We start from the raw sequence: 22,605 nt of genomic DNA on the forward strand, positions 1-22,605 counted from the left end.
GGATGGACAGTCCATCAGCCCAAGGCAGCGATGCCAGCTAGACCCAAGACATCCCACCCTCCCTGGCACAGAGGAAAGGACCAAGACGGCCAGAGAGCCACCTGCTTCAAACTCTGAAAGGGAGCCCCAGTATCGATGGCCACCACCACACAGGGAGTCGTCACCCTACAAGGAAAGGAAGCACCCACTATGAAAGGGGTCAGGGTCTGTAGAATGCCTTCCCGGGCAGCTCATTGCAAGTGGTCATCTTCCCAGATCTGCAGTGGTAAAGAGAAAACAAGGCAAGTTGAAGCTTCCATGAGAGGAGTTGAGATGACTGAAGCATGGGGCTGTCTGACACTGGCTGTATAAGGCCAGCCCATCACTGGGACACTCCTGTTGGGCGTGTGCTTTGTGCCCAGTACCTCTCTCTGGCACATTAACAATCTGTGTATTCATTTATCAGCAGTACATTTTGAATTGTGTATTTATGGCACGGTGCACTTTTCATAGCTGAGAATTAATGAACGTGCCTTTCTCATAACGAACAAGCACCTGGCTGCATAGTTAGCAATCGGAAACAGATTTATTTTTATTAGTGTATATGTGGGCAAATTTTCTATTGAAGAGGAAAAAGAGGAGGAGGAGGAGGAGGAGGAGGAGGAGGAGGACCCTGTTGAAGTGTCCAAGCTGGGAGGGATGCAACTGTCAGCGACCACTTCTCTTTCATAACCCTTCCACTTCTAATTTCCCCCTATCATATGTTTGTGTCAGATGGGTTGATAATGCCTTTAAGAAAAATGGAATCATTTGTTTGTGAAGCCCAGTCATCTTGATAAATCAAACACTCTGCCCCTGCCCTGCACTACCCTCCACAGGAGACAACAGGAAGAAAGAAACCCAGTAGTCAACAGCTCCCACTGTCGCCGCCGCCTCCCCTCCCTCGAAGGCTTTGATAACAAGCAGCCTTCAGATCAGAAATGGTGGACGGGGAGGTCTAGAGACCAAATGTTCTCTGGGAGGACAATGTGTAGGCTGTGTTTGGAAACCATGTGAAATTAAATAGATTGTAGCCATGTTTGTCAAACACACACATACACGGGGGGGTGGGGGTGGGGGGCGTGCACTCACTCATACAACAATCCTGAGTAAAAGGGTGGGTGTGCTAATTTGATTCACGATAGTCACTTTTCTAATCTATACACCCCACAACAGTGTGTTGCACACCTTAAATAAAGTACAGTCACACCTTTTTAAAAGATTGCATATTTGGAATCCCGGACACCCAGTAAGACTTGGAAGGCAGAGGCAGAAGGACCACAAATTTGAGGCTAGCCTGAGAGACAGAGTGGGTTTGGGGCTAGCCTGGACTACTTAGCATGAAGCCAGGAAAAAACACAAACTGACCTGCAAGTTCTCCTTTCGGAGGCTCAGTCTGAGGAGATTTTATGGATCCATTAAAATTCAAACACCTCCCCTGACAAATTTAGGCACCAAAGAGGGGCCTAATTGTTCTTCGTTTTGCTTACAGCGGGTAAGGATGAAGTCTAAAAGCTTGAGCAGACGTGACTCTTGAAACCAGGGTTACGGATCTCAGTGAGGCTATTTTACGCTGCCAAAGTCAGGGGCAGCAGACATCTATCATACAGCACAAGACCAGTGTTCTCTTCCTCACCTGGCCAACCCGTCACCTTCTAGCCAGTCCTCCCCAATGTCTGTGGTCCTCCACCAGATCATGGCATCTGTAAGAGCTGTTTACTCTTACTCTGTGTTGCTGTCATGTATGTATATGGGAGGGTGTTGGCTTCCCTGAAGCTGGAGTTGTGGGCAGTCGTGAGCCACCAGGTGGGAGCTGAGAACAGCACTCAGGTCCTCTGTTGAGCTATCATCCTAGCTCCTACAGCATCTTTAACTAAGATTCCACGGGCAGACAGCATCCGTGTGAGGAGAACGGAGTGTGGTCACACAACCTCTCTATGGTGGAGAATGGAAGAGGAGAGAAGGGCGGAAAGGTCCTATAGGCATTCTCTGCCACTCTCCCGGATCTTCTCCCTTCTGGGGCCTCCCTCTCTCTCCCTGAGGTCACCCAGGCAGCTTCACCTGCAGCCAGTGCTGCTACTCCCTGCCTAGACTGTGGCCTCTCATTCCCGGGGATTATTTTCACCAGAAGCTTGATCCCCCTGATTTATAGTCTGTTGATGGGTAGCCAAGTCAAAGGTCCTGGGGACCAAGACCTGGGCGGGTTTGGTTTGCCGGGCACAGGAGTGGCTAGTCCAACCTAACTCCAGAATCTTGCAGGTAATATAGCTGTCCTACTGTGGGCAAGCTAAGGGAGAGATATCACCCAGTCTTTCATTGAATTGGTATTTACCACTTAGTACTCTTTGGAAGTACCCTGAAATACACCAGTGGCTCTTGCCCCTGTGGCTCCTGAAGTCTCCAGGGGGAGAAAGACATTAATCAAATAACTGTCCAGATAACAAAACGTGACAAGACCCAGGAGGGGGGGAACTATGGGTGATGCTGGGTGCAGAGTCCATGCGGTCCCGTAGCAAGTGTGGCTGCCTGCTATCCTCTCCTGACTTTTTCCATCTGCTGGGTTCAAACAGTCAGGATCCTTAAGCTTTGAATGCTCCTGCCTGATGTAATCGCAGCTTCCTCTGACTGAAGGTGCTTCCGTGGTTTCTCTTCTGAGTTGTCTCACCTTCCTCAGATCTCTCAGCCCTCGACTCGTAATCTTTCATTATTTTCCCATCATGCCTTTTAGATACGTTTTCTTTAACTTTGCCTGCGTCCCTTCAAGCCACTGCACCGCCCGCTGCACTTGCAAATGTTCTCTTTTATAAAATAAGGGTTCTGGCTTTTCCTGCTTCACGTATTTTTTTCTCAAGGGTGTTGGTCATGTTTCAGTGGACTTACTATTCCCTAACCTCTTCTTTTGCTTTTATTGTTTCATTTCATTCGTGTTGCAGAAGAACAAACCCAGGCACGCTGGGCACGCACGCTACTGTTAAGCTGCACCTCACATTTAGAGTTTAAATCCTGATATTTTTTTTTATTTCACACTTAAGTAAAGTTTCTTTAGATGAGGGTTTCACCTTGTAGCCTTAACTGGCCTGGGATGCACAGAGATGCACCTGCTTCTGCCTCCTGAGTACTGCGATTAAAGATGTGCACCGCCACACCTGGCTGACTAAACGCTTGGAAATCTTTCATCTTCCCCTACTTTCATGTCTAGTTTCTGCTGCTCTCGTGTGCTTAATCTCTGCTTCCTTCCAGTTTCTTCATTATTATTTTGTATTACTTAATATATAAATTTAAACACACACACACACACACACACACACACACACACATATGCCTTGCTTGATTGACAAGTAGTACCAAGTCTGGCACAGGGACTTAGAAATGGCAACTTTATTCCCAGTGAGATAATTAATGCTCTTTGTGCATATATATGTGTATATATGCACAAATATGTGTAAATGTATATGTGTATATTGCAGTGCTGGGATGGAATGAAGGCCTTATATGTATTAGTCAAGCACTCAACTGCAGAGCAACAGCTCCACCCTTTATTGGGAGATTCTAGACAACTGCTTTCCTGCTGAGCCACTCATGATCCACCCCTCACCAGTATATTCTAGGTAGGTCCTCTACTACTGAGTTAGGCCATAGCTGATGGTTACGCTGCTTAGTCTTAAGCCAACTTGACACACAATCTAGCGTTATCTCAAAGGAGGAAACCTCGGCTGAGAAAATGCCTCCATAAGACCCAGCTGTAAGATGTTTTCTTAATTAGTGACTGATGGGAGAGGGCCTGGCCCATTGTGGGTGGTGCCATCCCTGGGCTGGTGGTCCTGGGCTCTATAAGAAAGCAGGCTGAGCAAGCCAGGAGAAGAGAGCCGGTGAGCAGCATCTACCCATGTCCTCTGCCTCAGCTCCTGCCTCAGGTTCTTGCCCTGCTTGAATTCCTACCCTGACTTCCTTTGGTGGTGAACAGTGATATGGAAGTGTGAGCCAAATTAACCCTGCCCTCCACAAGTTGATTTCGCATGGCGTTTCATCATAGCAATAGAAACCTTAGCAAAGACAATGCCTTTTCCTTGCAATGATCATCTAGTTCCCTTCATATGATGCTCCTTCAGCAATGATACCAAAAAAAAAAAAAAAAATCAAGATACATAATCAATCTACCTACCTAAGCTAATTACCCACCAGTCATTCAAATGAATCTTTTTCCAGGCAGACCCAAATCTACTTTGTCTCTCTGTATGGTTTACATGATGCTATCTGCAAGTCTCGAGTCCAAGTTCACTCATGCTAACAGAGTTCTCCATCCCATTTTATGCTGACATCAGGGCAGTTTGTGGGAGGAAATGGGGGAGGAGCAGTCAGCATGGGAAGGTGTGGGTGTTGACAGGAGAGGGGCCTCAGACATCTTCCTTTCTGGATGTGATCAAGACTGGTCACATTGGCCACAATGGAATGTGGTTTTGTTCATTTCTCCTAAAACAGTGGAACTCCCTTGTTTGAGTTTGGTTTTATCTGACTGCAATAGTAATACATGATAACTTTAGAAGATGATAACTAAAGATATCTCCAGGTGAGGCAGGAGATCACCCTTCTTTGAGGGTGGCCACTAACAGGCTGCCCATGCATGTACGGGCAGTATGAACTGGACTCAGGGGGTTATGAAAAAAATGAGAGAGGAAGAAGAGAAGGAAGGATGGAGAAGAGGAAGGAAGGAAGGAAGGAAGGAAGGAAGGAAGGAAGGAAGGAAGGAAGGAAGGAAGGAAAAGAGGACATGAACCTGGGAGGGTTATAAGGAAAGAAAATATCAGCCCTAACTCTTCTATCCTGAGATAACCACCAGTAACTTTTCTCTTGATATCCTTCCAGATGTTCCTATGAACACACACACACACACACACACTGTCTTGGCAGCTGGAAAATTAGCTCAGAGATGAAAAGCATTGGCTGTTCTTATAGAAGACCTAGATTTGGTTCCTAGCACCCACATGAAGGCTCACAACCATCTGTAACTCCAGGCCCAGGGGGTCTGATGCCCTCTTCTGGCCCATACAGGTACTGCATGCATGGGATGCACAGACATGCATCAGGCAAAACATAAAATAGAAATTAAATTTAAATACACAATGCATTTTCATTTTTACAAAGAGGATCATATTAGACAAAACAGTCCATTTTTGTCAGCTAATGGATACATGGTGAATATTTTTATATGTTGGTGATGGTCCTAAAAATTTCTTTCAAGCTGCCTAACTGCATGGCTTCTGTAGTTAGCAACCATAGTTTCCTAAGGTATTCTTTTTCAAAGAGCACTTGGATGGGTAACAAAGTTTTATCATTATACAAGAATATCTATGCACATTATATGTCAAATATCTCTATTAGTACATATGCAAATCTATGATAAATTTCATAAAAGAGGATTTGCTGAGATAAGACAAGTAGAGACATTTGACATGTGTGTCAGACTACTCTCTAAAAATATATGTGTGTGAATATATATACATATAAACATATATACACATATATACATACACATACATACACATATACATACATACACATGCACTCATACATACACGCGCACCTATGCACACACTGTCAGTCTGAGAATGTCTGAGTTCTCCTAACCTTACAGGCAACACACACTGCCATCAATTTCACAAGTCTCTGTCAGTTTTTGAAGAACAAATCAGTCGGTGAGTTAACCAGAACTGGTTCTTCCTCACTTTGAGGGCTGGCCAGATGAACACATTTCCATATGTTTCTGGGCCATTTGCTCTTCTTCCTGTGGGACTCACATGCCCATATTCTGAGGGCTGAATGACAGTCTTCTTGGAAACTGGTGTGCTGGGTCAGAGCGCTTTCAGGTCTGGGTATGCTGAGCAGTCAAGTGGATGACAGTGGGAGGGAGTGGAAGCCCTGTGAGGGAGCAGTGCAGCTCTGTGAGGTCTAGCCTACCTGATAAAGAAGACCACTGTTGTGGGGGGAAAACATGGGGGTGGGTAGAGAAGAGGGGAGTGAGGCAGTGTAGTAACATGGGAGGGAGACAGAGAGGCAGGCAAGAAGGGGGCAGGTGCATCGGAGGTTAGGAGGGAGGGAAGAGAGGGAGGAGATTGGAGGCTGGGAGAGAGGGAAGGAGGGAGGAGACTGGAGGCTGGGAGAGGGAGGAGGAGGGTTGCAGAATAGAACAGAAAAGGTAATGCTGTGCAGTATTTCATGCAGTCCCTTACTTTATACTCAATAAACACTAAACAAGAGCTCATGGATAGACAACATTTTCCCTTGTTTGGGGCAGCCTTATTCATTTGTAGGCACATATACTACAGATAGCCATGTGTTAGCCACATTTCCCACTGAACATCTCTCTCTCTCTCTCTCTCTCTCTCTCTCTCTCTCTCTCTCTCTCTCTCACTGCCATTGCTTTGAGGCAGTGGATCAGACCCAGTCCTGAGCACATGCTAGGCCTGCATTCTACCACTGAGGCACATCTACGGCCTCTAGTTTTTGTTTTCAACTCAAAAATATAAAAACAAACCTTTTCCTGAACTTAAAACTAGTCATTATAAAAAAGGAAGGACATATAGAAGTCTATCTTTACACTAATAAAAATTTCTCCCAATCTCCTTTAATCTGCAGAGATATAGGAAAAAAAAATGAAACTAAGAGAGAAAACAAAACCCAAGGAGGTGGAGGGTAAGCCAGTGGCCACTGCTGAGTCTCGTTGAGCAGTGACTCTCACCTCTCCCGACCCCAGTGGTAAGGTCACCAGTCTGCTGGCCTGCAACACTCTCATGCAATTCTCCATAATGGAGTCCTCTACCTGCTGTTTTGAGGTTGCCTCCCCCTGCCCCTCCTTTTTGTTCAACCCTTTGTCACAGGCATGCTGCTAAGAAGGTAGTCACAAGTTAGCCTCACATAGTTAATGGCTATGACGGTATCTCTTGCTGATCTTTGGTTATTGACCGTTTGGATTTCTTTTCTCTGCTCCTGTCCCGTACTGCCTTTCTATTGGAAGATTTGCCTTTACCATATTGATTGGTTATGGCTTCTTCCTTTGCATTGGGAATATTAACCCTCTGTCCACCTGAATGTAGCTTGTGCTGGTTCTCACACCGTCCTTTCTACTTTAGGGTAAGGCTTGAGAAGGTATGTGTCTGTCTGGCTGTGACTGCCCATTGCTTGGAAATATTTAATTTCATGCCGTTAGATCCATTCAACAAAATCTGACCAAGTGTCATGATATTATAGAGCAGCACCGACTGCCGTGTTTTTCCTGAAGGGTTTCTGCTCCAACATCATCGAGTAGCAAGGGCATTGCCTCCCCGTGACAGCAAATCTACTTCCGCTGTCTTTGGATTCATTCTATGTGCCTGTTTTTCATTTTTTCACGGAACTCCTTGACGTAGCTGTGGTTTCCTTTGTCCCAAAGAGCGGATTAGAAGTGTCAGGTGTGGTGGCTCATGTGTCATCCCAGCACCTGGGAGGCTGCAGGAGCGCCTGAGCTATCTAGAGAGTTTGAGTCCAGCCTGGACTATGTGAGGTCCTCTCTACATTCCAAAAGTAAACATGTGAAAGGCATAAAGGTCCTCAGCTCTTAGAAAGACTCCATTTTCCCAGTGGCTCATCCGCAGACTCCAGGCATGGAGGTTAAGGAGCACGGAAAGGAAGGAGGGAAAGAAGGCCAACCGACAGGAGGGACGGGAGCCGGCAGAGCCAAGGAGCCAGTGTGTCAGCCTCTCGGAGGAACGGGAGCTGGCAGGGCCAAGGAGCCAGTGTGTCAGCCTCTCGGAGGAATGGGAGCTGGCAGGGCCAAGGAGCCAGTGTGTCAGCCTCTCGGAGGAACGGGAGCTGGCAGAGCCAAGGAGCCAGTGTGTCGGCCTCTCGGAACACCGAGTGGCACTTGGTGTGGATACCCAAAGGACTCTGCAAACATTCTCAGAGACCCTCTCACATCTACTCCTCTGTGTTTTCTGCATCTCTGTTCATGATAGCCGGGATGTGGAGGCAGCCTAGATGTCTATCAGCAGATGAATTGATGTGGAAAGTGTGAAACATACAGAAAACGTAATTCTAGTGGTCGTAAGAAAAGAAGAAACTGTGAATGATTCAGGAAGGGATGGATCTGGAAATCACTGCGTTAAGTGAAATAAGCTAGACTTAGAAAGCAAATATCACACATTTCTTTTCATAATGCAGAAATAGCAAAGTGACTATGTAAGAGGAAGAGGTCTAACAGGCAAGATTTGGGGACAATAATAACACAAAAGAAAGGAACTATTGCTAGACTTGTGTGTGTATGTGTGTGTATTACATTATGTATATGTGTGAGCATGTGTGTGATTTATGTACATGTGCATATGTGTGTGTGAGCATGTGTGTGAATGTGTGCGTGTGTTGTGGGCTATTTGAGGGGAGGAAGGAGACAGACAGGAGTGGGAACAAGGGAAGGAGACAGGACGAATGTGAGCAACCTACAATGATACGAACTCTGTATTTTTAAAGAAACACTGTCTCCCAACATTCTACATATATTTGCACAATATATTCCCGACTGCTCATCCAGCAGAGACCAAAGTGTACAGAACAGTGGAAGAAATTCACATATGAAGGGGAAGGCAGAACCCACCCACTCTTGCCAGTGACAGTAGGAATGGCTTCCTGACTCCCTGGATCAGGAGCACTTCAGCACCTGTATCCCAGTGTAAATGCAGCCCCTATGCTGTGATGTCAGATAGACCTGGGGTTGGGGGACTGAGTACCTCCAGGAGATCTTAGGCGTCTAAGTTCTCCAAGCTTCCCCTTCTGTGTATGTACTTGGACCATTTATGGAGATGTTTTCTAAAACAAGAGAGACAAGATGGGAAAGGGGCAAGGCACAGGTCCTGATAAACATCAATTCTTGTCTCAGCAAGCATAGGCAGCCGCCATGGTGATCTTACATAGTGGTTAATCTTTTAAGGTACAGGAGTGGGCGGAGACCTTGCCATCAACCATCATTCCCTGGTACCTATTTTGGAGACTGAGTCACTGTCCCCACATAAAAAGACTGACCCTCTGCATGACAGGGTCAGACCTGCTGTCACTCACGGTGAATGATGCCTGAGAGCATCAGAGACTTAATAAAGCTTGCAGAGGAGAGGGGGCGAGAAAGCAGCTGGCACACGGCTGCCCCATGGGCAGGAGCATCAGGGCTTGGGGGAAAATGATCCCACAGCAAGGTGGCTCTTGCTCAGCACAGAACCCAAAGCCCCACCCCCGAGACCATCACCTCATCCTGTGCAGACGACGTGGGTGTGCAGTGTGCCTGGCAAGATCGCACATCTCCCCATGATTCTAGAACCAAGAGTTGGGTTGGGTTGGGTTGCAAGGTCCACTCCAGACACAGCTTCTGGCTTAGATCCACCTAACCTTGGTTGTCAGCACCAAAAAGGAGATTTTCACAGGAAGCAACCTTTGCTGGAGCTGGAGTGTCAAGGGAACGAACGTTAAGCCCATTTCTAGAAAACTCCAGATTCAAGTAATCCAGTTCAGTATTTACCTATATTACTTAAAATATAAGAACCTTGGTATTGTTGCATAATGGCAATCTTTGGGAGGCTGAGGCAGAAGGACGAGAGGTTAAGACCAACTTGGGCTGTATAGAGAGACTCCAGCTCACAGAACCCAAAGCTCAAAACAAACAAAATTATTCCAAAGGATATCTACATGATTATTACTGGCATTTCTTAGATTTTTAATTAAATGGTATATGACACTCCTTAGGAAGAAAACATTGGCCTCACTGGTCATGACAGTCAGTCTACGAGCTGAGCTCAGCGGGGTAACTTCAGAGTGGTACAGCTGTGACTTTGGGTTCTAAACTCCTACGGGTGGGGAGTCAGACTGGAAGAAACTGTCTCCATCCTCCCTCACTCTGATAGCCACCATTCTCCTGTCCTTTGACGGTGGCAGACTCTCAGCAGGCCTGTACTGGAATTATCTTAGCTGAAGCCAAGAGGGATTTGAATCCCTAAAGACCTTCATTCTCCAAGCTTAGGAGAGCTAGTGAACTGGTCCAAATGGCAGTTTTACCCAATAAGACAGTCACAGCACACACACAAAAATACAAGACATACCACATGTAAGAGAATTTGGTGTGGTATCTACACTTCTGATATTTGAAGAGAGAGTGTAAACTTGCATTGTTCCAAATGTATGGATCCTTCCAGTTCAGATAGATATGCATGACTTAAGGGGTGGCAGAGAGATGAGTGGTAGATTATAGAGATGAAAGAGAGCAGAATGATCAGGTTACCAAGAGAGAATTGATAAATAATTAACAGATAGATAGATAGATAGATAGATAGATAGATAGATAGATAGATAGATAGATAGATAGATAGATAGATAGACAGATGATAGACAGATAGACTGACTGACTCCTTCCTCTGAATGGACAGTCTTTCAAATAAAATAAGCACCTACTGTATATAGAAATATACTTTCTATTGATCATAATTATATTACTGAATATAAGCTGTACTCGGAAAAGAGGTGATGCTTAAATATATCAAGTCACAAATAATAATGCAGGAATTTATTAGGATGACATATTTTAAGTAAAAATTAGAATTCTATTTCGATGGCATTTTGAAATGAAGAAAAGGAAGTACCAAAATATGAGTGAAAAATAGCCAGGCTTATTTTTATTCTTGGCACTGTAACCTAAGGCCCAGATGCAATCAGTGCCTGGATGAGGACTCCGCCACAGTGGGTGGTGAAGGGTGGGGCTGCTCCTGCCTTCTGGCTGCCCTCTCTCTGCTTGTCCCTCTGGCAGAATGCCAGCACAGTACAGACAGGAACCCCCAAGCCATTAGCCAGGGGACATTGAGTGACGGAGCCAACTCCCCTAAGCCTCGGTCTCTTCTGTGAAATGGGCCCCAGAACCCTGCTCCCTCAAATAGTGAGCACTTGAAGGACTTGGAGGCTGAACTGTGTGAACTGCTTCACCTTCTGGTTTCTTATACGTGTGTCTCCTTCGGTAATCTGTCAACTGTCAAATCTGTCAGGTTTTCTGTCAATTAAAGAAGGGTACAATTTCTTCAATATTTCAAAATGTGTAAGTAAATAACGAAGTGGGAGTTACACACCTGAGCACATGTCGCTTATGAGAACATGGCTAAAACTTCGATCTGTACTAGTCACTGTTCACAGTGGAGCACTGGAGAGGCAGACAGATGGACCTCTGCAGTTCAAGGCAAGTCTGGTCTACAGATCGAGTTGGAGGACTGTCGAGAGCTACATAGTGATACCCCTTCTCATAAATGCAAAACAAAACACACCAACAGCAGCAGCAGCAACAATAACAACAACAAAAAGTTAACAGAGTTGTAAAGAAAGACTAAGTATCATGTGAGCCACTGCATACTGGGGCAGAACCAGAGCATCCCAAAGGAAAAAACTCTGTTAAAGTGGAGACAGGCCAGGTCACATCTGAACGTCTTCCCTTTTAAAAAGGGAAGCAGGCATGGGTTGCACTCAAAAGTCTCCTTTGGTGATAAAGCTTACTGTACAACAAAAGAGTGAGGTGTGTGGAAGCAGTCCCTTTCTTGTCTGCACTGGCTGCTGCTCTCCTGCATGCTGGGTTATTGTGCATAAGGAATGACCTAGCCAATGGCTAGCCTATGGGTGGCGTATGCATGTTGTGATAAGATGTAAATGTACCAGAAAGGTCACCATCAAACTAGATCATTACCATTGTACAAGTCAGGCCATTCTGTCATTCAGAGCCATATTGATGAGCCAAACCGTTCACAGAGTATCTCACACACATACAAACCTTGGCGTGCACACACAACTGGTGAGCATTGTGGCTGCCAGTGTTTCCCAACGTGTGATTCGGTATCTGCAGGTGCTCCTTTCTCAGCGTTGCAAGGATGCAGGGTGGAGGGGAAAGGTTGCTGCTGTTTGGTTCACAGTCTTAAACAGAGCACACAGCCTCTGAGCCATGTCCCCCAGGGGGCTCCCAGTTCCCTGTTCTTGAGCTGCTGCAGCTCTGCAGAACACTCTCTTCTGCACCCTCATGCAGTGGGAAGTCCCATCATCGGGTGACACAGATTAGTAGCTGGACACCCCTTGTTCTAAGACCACTGTGGTAGGGCTCATCATAAGGAAAGCCCTTATTTCTGAGGACAGTGTGGGACAGTCTCTCTGTGGACAGCCTGGGATGGTAGTCACCATCTCTATCCACTGGCATCAGGGCTTCCGGGAGACCTACATGAGTGCATTCTGAGCTCTTCCTCAACTTAGCTCTTCAGTGCCAGTTCCTTTGCCCATCTGGTCTTGCCACTTTCCCTGACGTGGGATCCCTGAGCAGTGCAAGGCCATCTGATGAGCAGGATGCCACTGTGTGCGCATGCATTGCAGAGCCTGCTCCCAGTCTTTGTCAAGCTCCCTTGTGTGTCAGTCCACCATGGTGGCACCGGGCAAGTGAGTGTGCACATCAGTGGATGATCCCCTACCCCCTCCTTCCCGGAAGAAGAGACTCTAAGAACCTTGGGATGGTGATTACAAAGGACTACTGGGACTCCTAAGGAATGACAGTGTAGGCTGGTGGGAGTGTGGTGTCACAAATGATCACAGCTAAGCCTGGCTGTTTATGTTTGCATGTGAGTGTGCACATGTGTGTCACAGTGAAATAGTACCAGACAAAAACAGCTTAAGGAGGAGCAATTCTTTCTGGCTTGTGGCTTCAGACCAGCTGACCTATCAGGAACCTTTAGAAAGTGGACATTCCTTTCCTATATTCATCCTGAAAGTTTGTGTGTCGAGTGTTTACTATAAAGTCCCTGCCGTTCCCTGGCAGTCGTTGGCACATCAGGTAGGGGACAGCAGCATCAATTCACTGAGCTCCTGATGCTTTTGATTCTCCAGACAATGACAAGCCACCCTGCCCACCACTGAAGCCATCACCTGAGGCTGGGTCTCCTGGCCCCAACTTAACTGGAATCTCCAGTTTTCACTTCCCCTGTTTCCTGCCATGCACCCACCACCTCCACCGAGAATCCCAGTCTGGCTGGACTTTAGTGCAGTAGGAGGGACCACTTTGATCAGACCTTCCACAAGAGGACCCTGGGCGGCACCTATGTGAGGAATCCAGACTCATACTCCATCTAGGCTGTGTCTTCTTGGACAGTCTTCTGCCCTGTGACACTCAGTTCTTGCTCAGTGAAGAAGGTATGGCAAAGAGCAAGCCCAATTATATTATGAATCACATGAAGAACATACAGCTCATGGTTTACCCACTGGTCCAAAACAAGAAGAGCTTAGTCCAGTCCAAGGTCCTCTTAGTGTTGGTCAAGCTCACAAGTCACTGCTGAACAGCTTTCAGCTGTACTATGTTACCAGAGGAAATAAAGAAGCTACTGCAATGATTCTGAGGGAGCACTGTTGATGGAGTTACTTTGAGTTCTGAAAGACGCAATCAGGAAGGCCCTAGGAGTTATCTTTGGGCAACATCATTAACTTTTGATTTACAGGTGATATGGGAAGGACTCCTTTGGCTCATGTTTCCCAAGCATCTTAAAAACACTCCTTCAATATGTCTGTTCAGAAAATGTACGCCAAGTGTCTACTACAGAAGCTGATGTCCTGTGGCAGCTGCTGGCAGACAGCAGCATCAATGCAGTGAGCTCGTGGGGCTTCTGACTGTTCATGCAGTGACAAGGCACCCTTGCTACTGCTGAAGCTGTAATCAAAAGCTGGGTGGGGGAACCAATGAAACTGAGCCACTCCTAGATGCCAAGCCCCAGTTTGTATGGGAAGAATCGGAAACATCGCTCTTGTGTGTATCGTGGGTGCCTGGCTAAGTCCATGATCACACTCCAGCGAGTAGATCCACCCCAGCCTTATCCTGAGGCTTTCCATATTCAACTGGTGGAAAACAAGGAAATACTTCATGGCCCTGCAGACCACAGTGAAATGCCTGAAGCTTTGCAAGGAGTCAGCACTTCTGGGATGACAAATAGTGTGCTTTTTGGGACAGTGATGTTTAGTCTAATAATGCGTTTTAGGGGTCTACCAGTTGTATCCCACTCCAGTTCTTTCTGTGAAAATTTGCCAAACCAACTTCATTCTCTATTCACAACAGATCATCCTAAACTTAAAAAAAGAAAAAAACAAAACCCTTTGTTCTTTTTTCATGACTAAGCTGGGGCCACCAGTACGGTGAGGACAAAGGAGCAGGAGCCCTAACAGCGCTTCATGTGGCTCGCCATGCGGGTATAGAAAGTGTCCCACGCTTCTGTGTATGACAACTACAGAAAGTGGAAACCAGTGCTAACCTCCCGGGCTGCCAGACTCAGAGAACTGAGTCCTTTGATTGATTAGAGCCTCTGAACACCCTTCATCCAGGACCTGATGTCATGCAACAGCCAGTAAGTGGAACCACCATGATGTGGTGGTTTCCCCAACATACCCAGGACTTCTAAGACAGAGAGTGGCTCAACTCTGATCTATTTCTAAAGGACAGGGATAACTCCAAAGGACTCTCAGTCCCACCATGCATACAGCCAATGCTGTAAGGGCTGGGACCTCTACCACATAGAAGCCTTAATTAAAGAAGGCTCCAAGTTATGGATCTGTGTTTCTTCTTTCTCTTGGTCTATGTGCCTATAGAATGAACCTTTTAATCCAGCAAAGCTTGTCACATTTTCAATTTCTTTGCTACGTAAAACAACAAAAAAGTAAATTATTATTGCATATGTAATGGACATTAGAGGAAAAAAGTATGAAAGAAATTCTATTAAGCCCACTGCCTGCTTACCTTGTTCCCAACATGGGCAAGCCTGCCTAGGAAGCAAAGCCTTACATCTTCTCTAACAAAGCTTTGACGTTCACGAAAATGTCAGCGAAAGTTGCCAATAAATACTAACTGAGGCTGGGGACCAGGAAGGGGAAGCAGGTTTATTTGCACACGTTTTCATCAGTACACACACACACACACACACACACACACACACACACACACAGCACATGCACACACACGCACATGTGTGCACAATGATGAAGTATATCCAGAACATGTGCATTGAGAGACTGGGGTGGGGGCAGGGAAGAAAGGAAAAAAGTGAATACCAGCAAGGAAGATATTTAAGGAAAGCAATGATTGAACTTTAAAAAAAAATACTGCAGACTCAAAATGCTGGCGGCAGACTGGCTGCTATTTTGGCCAGAGCTGTTGATTTCTGAGAGGTTTTCTGCTTTTATCCATTTGCGTCTTGCACATGTGGGGTGTGATGAGGCTGAACTAGGTGTGGCCGACTTTGAAATTCAAGCTTGAGATGGCTGTGGTCCCTAAACAGCGAAAGGGGTCCTGCCAGGGCTGGCTGGGCTGGTCAGACACAACCTCTGCTAGTTCTGTAACTACCGTAGTATACGTCTTATCTCCCCTGCATTTAAAGGATTTACCTATCTATCCCGCTGCAGACCCACTCATTGAGTAAGCGCCAACAGCATATGATTGTGTTAATTAATCTGGTATTGTGAATAAAGGCGCAGCTGCAATGGTCTCGTGGATACGTTGTCAAAAGAAAACAATGTAACGTTAAGCCTCTGACTGCATATTCTGTTACAAAGAGGGTTTATGAGAAGTTAAATTCATAAATCACAGATCATTTTATAATAATAATAAATAATATCTGACCTTTGAGAGGGAAGGCTTGAGTGTTCTTCATTTTGCCTTGAAATATATTCTGATATATGATACCTAAGCTCTAACCCAATTCTTTGTTTTGAAAACAAACATTCCCTAGAAATGATGGGATGGGAGAAGGAGCTATAGAAATGACCTTTGACTGCATGAGATCTGTGCATTGTCGTTCTAACAAAGATCAGAGCCCAAAATATCAAGTTAAAAGAAAAACTCTTGGCATGTGTCCAGTGTCTCATATAATAAAAATGCAATTTCTAATACTATGCAGAAATGGAGAGAAAGGGGACATTCATTATGGGAGGGAAAAAAAACATATTATTTACATGGGTTTTATCTTTCTTTATGCAGATAAGGCACAGAGAGCACTTTGTGTCTAATTAATATTCTGTGCCTCTCCGTGGGCCGACCTTCCCGCCCCCACCCTCACCCAAACCACAGCCATATTTTGTGCCCAGCCCTATGTACATATATCCAGTTGGTGAGCGAGGTTTGAGAGATAGAGTTAGACAAAGGGAAATAAAACCTTGTGTTCAGATACTTAATCTACAGCCGTAAACTGTAGCCAAAGTCAGGGCCCAGCAAGAAGCTGACCGAGGACTGTAAAGTTGAAGTATGTCTAACCGGATTTGATGAAGTATGGTGTCTTGTATATCTCTGAGAAATACTTAAAGGAAAGAAAAAAGAGATTCTTGACTTTCTCCCCCAGACCTACAGAGAGGAGAGGGGTACTCCCTGTACACTACATTAGGTACTGATGGTTTGGTGGGACATCATGGACTTGGCTGTAGTACCCATCGTTTCTATAGATTGTTTTCTTAGTCTGTGGTCTCAGTATCTCTCGGTATCTGCAACCCTCCATTTTCAAATGAGGGGTCCATTTGACAAAGAAGACAAGCTGTTCACCCTAGGAATACCGGGAAGGGGAGGGCAGGCGGCACGGGTGAGGTGGATCTGATCTGTGCGTCCCTTCCCTCTGTGCTGAAGAACACACAAAGGCCTCTATTTTTAGCTATGGATTGGCATTGTATTACCAGGTACAGTGTATCGACCTGATAACAGGAGAGGGACTCTGGGCTGTCCCCAACAAACACTGCAGTGTCACCAGCAGAAGCAGCATCAGTTCATGCACACTGGGAAGATGAACCTGGAAGAACAATCCTAACCAAAAAGAAAAAAGAAGAAAAGAAAGAAAAAATGGGCAGAGAGGCATTGGGGGGGGGGGGGGGGGGGGCATGCTCCTGGCTTACATGGCTTGGTTTGTGCCATCAAAGGAACAGCTTTCAGGGGTGCCAGCCTGGCTCAAAGTTGCTTCTCTCCAATGCCATGTTGAAGGAGTTTATGGGGCAGGAAAATTGCAATTATTAAAAATGCCCCACACCCTGGGTGTAGCCGCAGCTTGAGGTGTGAGCTGCCAAATCTGGGGGGAGGGGCACACTCCCCTTGGGCCATGTCAACCATGCTTCCTGGAGCGCCCCACAGACCCCAGAACCACAGTTAAGACCTCATCTGATTGGCTTTTGATGCTTCCCTCACCTCCCTGCTGTAGCCCCATGTCTCTGGTGCCTGCCCACTTCTGTTCCCTGCTGACACCAACAGTGGCTCCATCCCAGGGTCAACTGACCCTTCAGTCATCAGGCCTGGGTCGCATGACCCACAAAGGTTACTATTACCAAGTTTTTCTTATTGAACCCAATTTTTGGTTTAGGTTTTGTTCTAAAATCCTCCACTTCTTCCACAGACAGCAATCTAAATTAGTTCCCATTTCTCTAGACTGTCTGGGCACTTGGGACATACTAGCCCTTTAAGTACTGAGAGTCCCTTCTCTCTGCTTCCAGGAATAAGTGGGTGGGGACAGAGAACGAGAAGACACTGAGGCTGCCCAGCTAAGAATTGGCCTTAGAGAGTATAGTGTTATCTGTGTGGTGAGGAGGACCCTACAGGAACCCCATAAAGTTATCTCAAAAGTGACAGTGAGCAGCGCTGCACGCTCTGCTGCCCCTGCACACTCACTAAGGGCTGTGAGCTGTGTCTTTTCCTCCTTCAGACCGACCGGTTTCCTCGTCTGCACACTGGAGCTCTAGCTAGTGATAGGAGCTCCCTCCGGGACTAGAGGCTCCCAGAACTGCAGGATGCTTGCGCTGGATGTTTGACTCCTTTATCCTAGCCAGCACAAGTCTGATTTCATTCTGCCTTCTTCTGAATCACACTGTGGGATCACATTAGGCAGCAAGGCTGGCCTTGAATTCATGACCTGCTTTGGCTTCCCAGGTGCTGAGATCATGTGTGTTACCATGTATGAACACTTCTTTAACATCTCAAACAGCCTTCCACGTTTTGTTTATAGAAATATAAATTATATATTACAAATTTATTATATACTATATATCATATATATTGTTAAAATTCAAAAAATGGAGAAACGAACAAAATGAAAATTAAATCGCTTCCGGTTCTACCATTAGCTGATAACTACCCGTTAAGCGTTTACATGACTCTCTCAGGTTGCATACTTTGAGGCATGATTGAAACATAAATTCTAATGTATAGTTTATGTTTAAAACTTACTAATTAAAATTTGGGGTGGGTGGAGATGTAGCTCGGTGGTAGAACTCATGCACAAGGCACTGAGTTCCGTTCCCAGTACCAAAAAGCAAAGAGAGACTCGGGTGGCTGGAGAGATGGCTCAGCAGTCGAGAGCACTGTGGCTCCCACAGAACAACTTACAGTTCCTCTTATAGGGCATTTCACACCCTCTTGTGTCCTCCACGGACACTTGAATGATAATGTACACACACACACACACACACACACACACACACTACATATACATAATGTAGAATTTACTTTTTTAGATTTTGTGTGTGTGTGTGTACACTCATAATGGAGGTGGATGGTTCATATATCATGGTGCACGTGTGGGGGTCAGAGGACACTTTTGTGACGTTGGGTCTCTCTTTCCACCTTTACTGAACTCAGATCTCCAGGATTGCATGGTAAGCGCTTTTACCCTCTGAGCCATCTTGCTAGCCCACACCTGCTGCTTAAACTATTTTTATTAACAGAGCATGAGTGAGACCACTCAGACCCAGAAAGACAAACATGGTACATACTCACTCACGCGTGGATATTAGCTGTAAAGTCAAGGATAATCTGGCTACACTCCACAGACCCAGAGAGGCTAAGCAAAAAAGGAGAACTCTGGGGGAGGTGCTTGGGTCTCCCTGGGAAGAGGACATAGAACATTCGCATGTGTTCTGGGGATGGGGAGGCAGGTGGGAGAGGGTGGGATGGAGGGAGAGTATGGGAGAGATGGCTGGAATGGGGGGGTGTTGGGGGCGATGTAGAAACCTAACACCATGGAAACTCCCTGGAGTCGACAAGGATGACCCTAGCTAAGACTTCTCGTAATGGAGGATATGGAGCCTGAACTGGCCATCTTCTATAGTCATGGAAGGCTTCCAGCGGTGGGACTGGGACACCAACGTGGCCACAAGACCTTTAATCTAGAACCTGTCCTCCCTGCAAGATGTGCTGTGGCAATGGTGGCTCAGAGCTTGTGGGAGGGGTTAATCCATGACCGATCTAACCTGAAGCCCACACCACCAAAGGGATTCCAGGATGGACACTGTCTGGATAGCTAGGAACTAGAAGTTGGATGGCCAAAGGCCTAGGGCAGAACCAAATACAAGTGGCCAAAATATTACTAATAATACTACTAATAACAATAACAATAAACAATTTTAAAATTAAAGTAACAGATTAAGCTAACATATCTTAATTCACGTAAATAAAATTTTATATTCAGCTATGTAAAGAAAATTGAAGTTACATATAGTTTTATCCACCAGTTTTCTCTTCTGGGTATGTTTCCAAGTTGCTAGTCTTCAGTGCATGACGATTATCAGCTATAAATAGTGAAAGTTTCCTGTGGCTGTGACCTCCGTCTTGCTTCAGTGCAGGGATCTCAATGCCCTGTTTAATTGAGCTCCCTGGGGGTGGGGTGGGGGATGGGCCGCATCCTTCTGGATTGGGAAACTGTCTTCCTGACACATCTCTTCAAAGTCCTGGATTCCAGAAAGGCTCTTGAGCTGTGGATCCGAGGACCCTGCCCCAACTGGTCTCTAAGGGCCATGATGTCCTCCGTACTCTGGGAAGCTTTGCACACAATGTCCCAATTTAGCGTGATCTATCTGTTCAGAAATTTTGAGTACCAGCCCTGGCAGTTAATGAGACTCTACGGCTGCAGGAATAGCAAGTGATGTATAAAACGCCGAACAATAATAATTCAACATAAGCTGAATTTAAAAGCATCATAAAAGCCATAAGCCAATCCCCAACAAAAGAAGACATCTTGCTAAAACCCACATCAGTGGCAAGCAGGGGCCTTGGCCACTTATCTGCTCCAAGGGGAAAAGGATGTGGAAGGGGCTACACATTTACAACTCAGGAGCTCTTCAGCAGACTCCTGATTCAGAGAGCAAGCCCCCCTCCCCACCTCTGCTTTCTTTCCTCTCAGCCTAGGGAGAAGGAAAAACACCCAACATGAAAGCACAGGATTCAAAGTGGGGAAGTTCTGTTGAGATACTTAGATTTTTGTTCTTACAAAATAGCTTAAACCATCTCCCCTTTTTGAATTTTTAAAAATCAGTAATGCAGTTTGCTCTTTGTGGAATTCAGAGACATCGAATCTCACACATTCGAGATCTGGGGGACAAAACAAAAACACAAGTCTAAATTCCTGAGGAGGATCAAGAATTAATTCAAGAATAATTCAGTAATTAGTGCCCCTATGAGGTAGCCAAGTAACATGAACCCCATGTTTCTGTGAAACCTCAGAAGGCCGCTGGTGTGATCATGTCCATGTTTAAAGCAAAGTCAGGCATTAGGGCTGGATGTGAGGGTGGGCCCTAGCTCAGTGATAGAACCATTGGTTATCACGTATGAGCAAGGCCCCAGGTTCACAGTCCCAGGTTGGCCACCCAGCCTGGGAAGGACTCTGTAGGGACCCTATGAATAAGACTGGGGAAAGGTCCGAACGTGGACATGACAATACCAAGAACCTGGGGAGTGTCATGGCTGCCTGCAGACATCCCACATGAGCCGGGTAATATTTCTGGAGCAAGTTGCATCCTGATATTTTAAGCTGAGAGTTTTATTGCTGCTGAGACCATACAGTTGAAAAGGAAATTGAACAGCCTTCTCTCTAAATCATCTGATTTATAGAAATTGAAATTGATTCATATAATTGGAGACCACTAATTATAGGAGTTGAAGAAGAAAGATTGTATGCCAAAGTTCTAATTGCTGAACTATCAAAGTTAGTCAAGATTTGTTTCAGGGAAAGGAAGAAAATTATCCTTTTCTGTGGGGTGCCAGGGACAACGGTCGCTGTTGGTTTACTGCCGTCTCTGCACTTCACAGAAGCCTTTCTGAGAAAAGAACACGAGGTCTGAGCTTCCTGAGCTAAGCTGGCAAGGACTGACTTTTTTTTTTCTAATCCAGTATGATTATTATAAGAGTAATGTTATGTCATAAAATAGGAGGAGGAGACAGTGTGTTTTGAGCATAGACACCTGTAATTCTAGTACTCAAGAGGCTGAGGCAGGAGAGTCACAAGTTCAAGGTGAGCCTGGACCACACACACAGTCTCAAAGAAGAACAAAGAGGACCCCATAGTTGTACTACCCCTTTATAGCCATGTCCATCTTTCTTCTTTGATTTGCCATGCTGTGCCTGCCTTAGACCTACACGGCCATGCTCCTCTGGTCTCCACCTGCTTCTTTTGTTCCTGTGAACACTCCTGAAACCATCATTTTAATTGACTGCATAACTGTCCATCAAGGAGAGTTGGTTCTTCGAAATACCCCAGTGCCTCACACTTAGCTCAACTCCCATTCTAATTTTTTGACATTTTAAATGATGCTATAATGAACATTTTTCACGCATATAGCTCTTTTCATAGTTTGGATAAATTCCTTAAGATAGATCGTCAGAAGCAGAATTACTGGGTCAATGAGTTTAGTGTGTTATTACTCAGGATGCATATTGACAAGATGTCTTTTGCAGGGACGTCAACCACTCAGAACGCCACCAGCATTATTGGAACTTCTGGTTTCCAGAGTTTTCCTTTTTAATATTTGTTGTAATTCAGTAAATCCAAAATGGCAACCAAGGTCTATGTAAGTTTGCAAGTTTTAAATACTGAAGAAAATGATCTGTGTTCCCTGTGTTTAATAGATCTGTTTCCCCTTACACAAGTCATCTGTCCTTGCTCTTTCTTTGTATAATTAAGGAATTATTTATGGAATAGTAGAACAAGAGGAGCAGAAACAGTTAAGAGATTACAGAGAATACACAAGGCACCTGGAGAACGGGAGCCCCGCCCTTTCCCAATGAGTAAAGCTCCCCCCCCCTCCATCAAGTGATGACTGACAGCCAGACCAGACTCAGAGCATCACCCCCCAACCTTCACCTCTTGGAGCCAATCTTCTGTGTTTTCCAGGCTTAGACTATAGCCAAAATATGTAAAAGCAGGACTATAGCGTCTCCCTTGGAGATTTGATGTTTATGCTAATGAGGTAGACCAAATAAAGAAAAAAAAAGTTGAGAATTGCATTAATTTGGATCAACTAAACAAAGCCAACAGTAGTTTGATTTTCTCCTCCACAAACCTTATAGCACTTTACAAAGTAATTAATTGTTGTAACAGAGAAACTGGCCCCTCCCCTACTGAGTCCCAGGAAAGTTAAGAGCCACTACCCTGAGTTCTGCAGTCTTCACTAAAAAGACCAGTAAGAGGTAGCAACGGATGGTGGTGGTGACTGTGGTGGGGTGGTGGTCCTAATGGCAATAATGATGAGGATGGAGGAGGAGGAGAGAGGGGGGAGGGAGGGAGGGAG

The 22,605-nt window shown here is 45.6% G+C and overlaps 1 protein-coding gene across 5 annotated transcripts in view; it reads right to left on the minus strand.

Annotated features, from left to right (window-relative positions):
* Positions 1-22,605, minus strand: part of Znf536 (zinc finger protein 536) — a 461,189-nt gene that overhangs the window by 199,085 nt on the left and 239,499 nt on the right. The gene's annotated exons all lie outside the window — the stretch shown is intronic.

The sequence above is a fragment of the Mus pahari genome, chromosome 1 (assembly GCF_900095145.1).
Source record: "Mus pahari chromosome 1, PAHARI_EIJ_v1.1, whole genome shotgun sequence".
In the NCBI taxonomy this organism is placed as follows: Eukaryota; Metazoa; Chordata; class Mammalia; order Rodentia; family Muridae; genus Mus; species Mus pahari.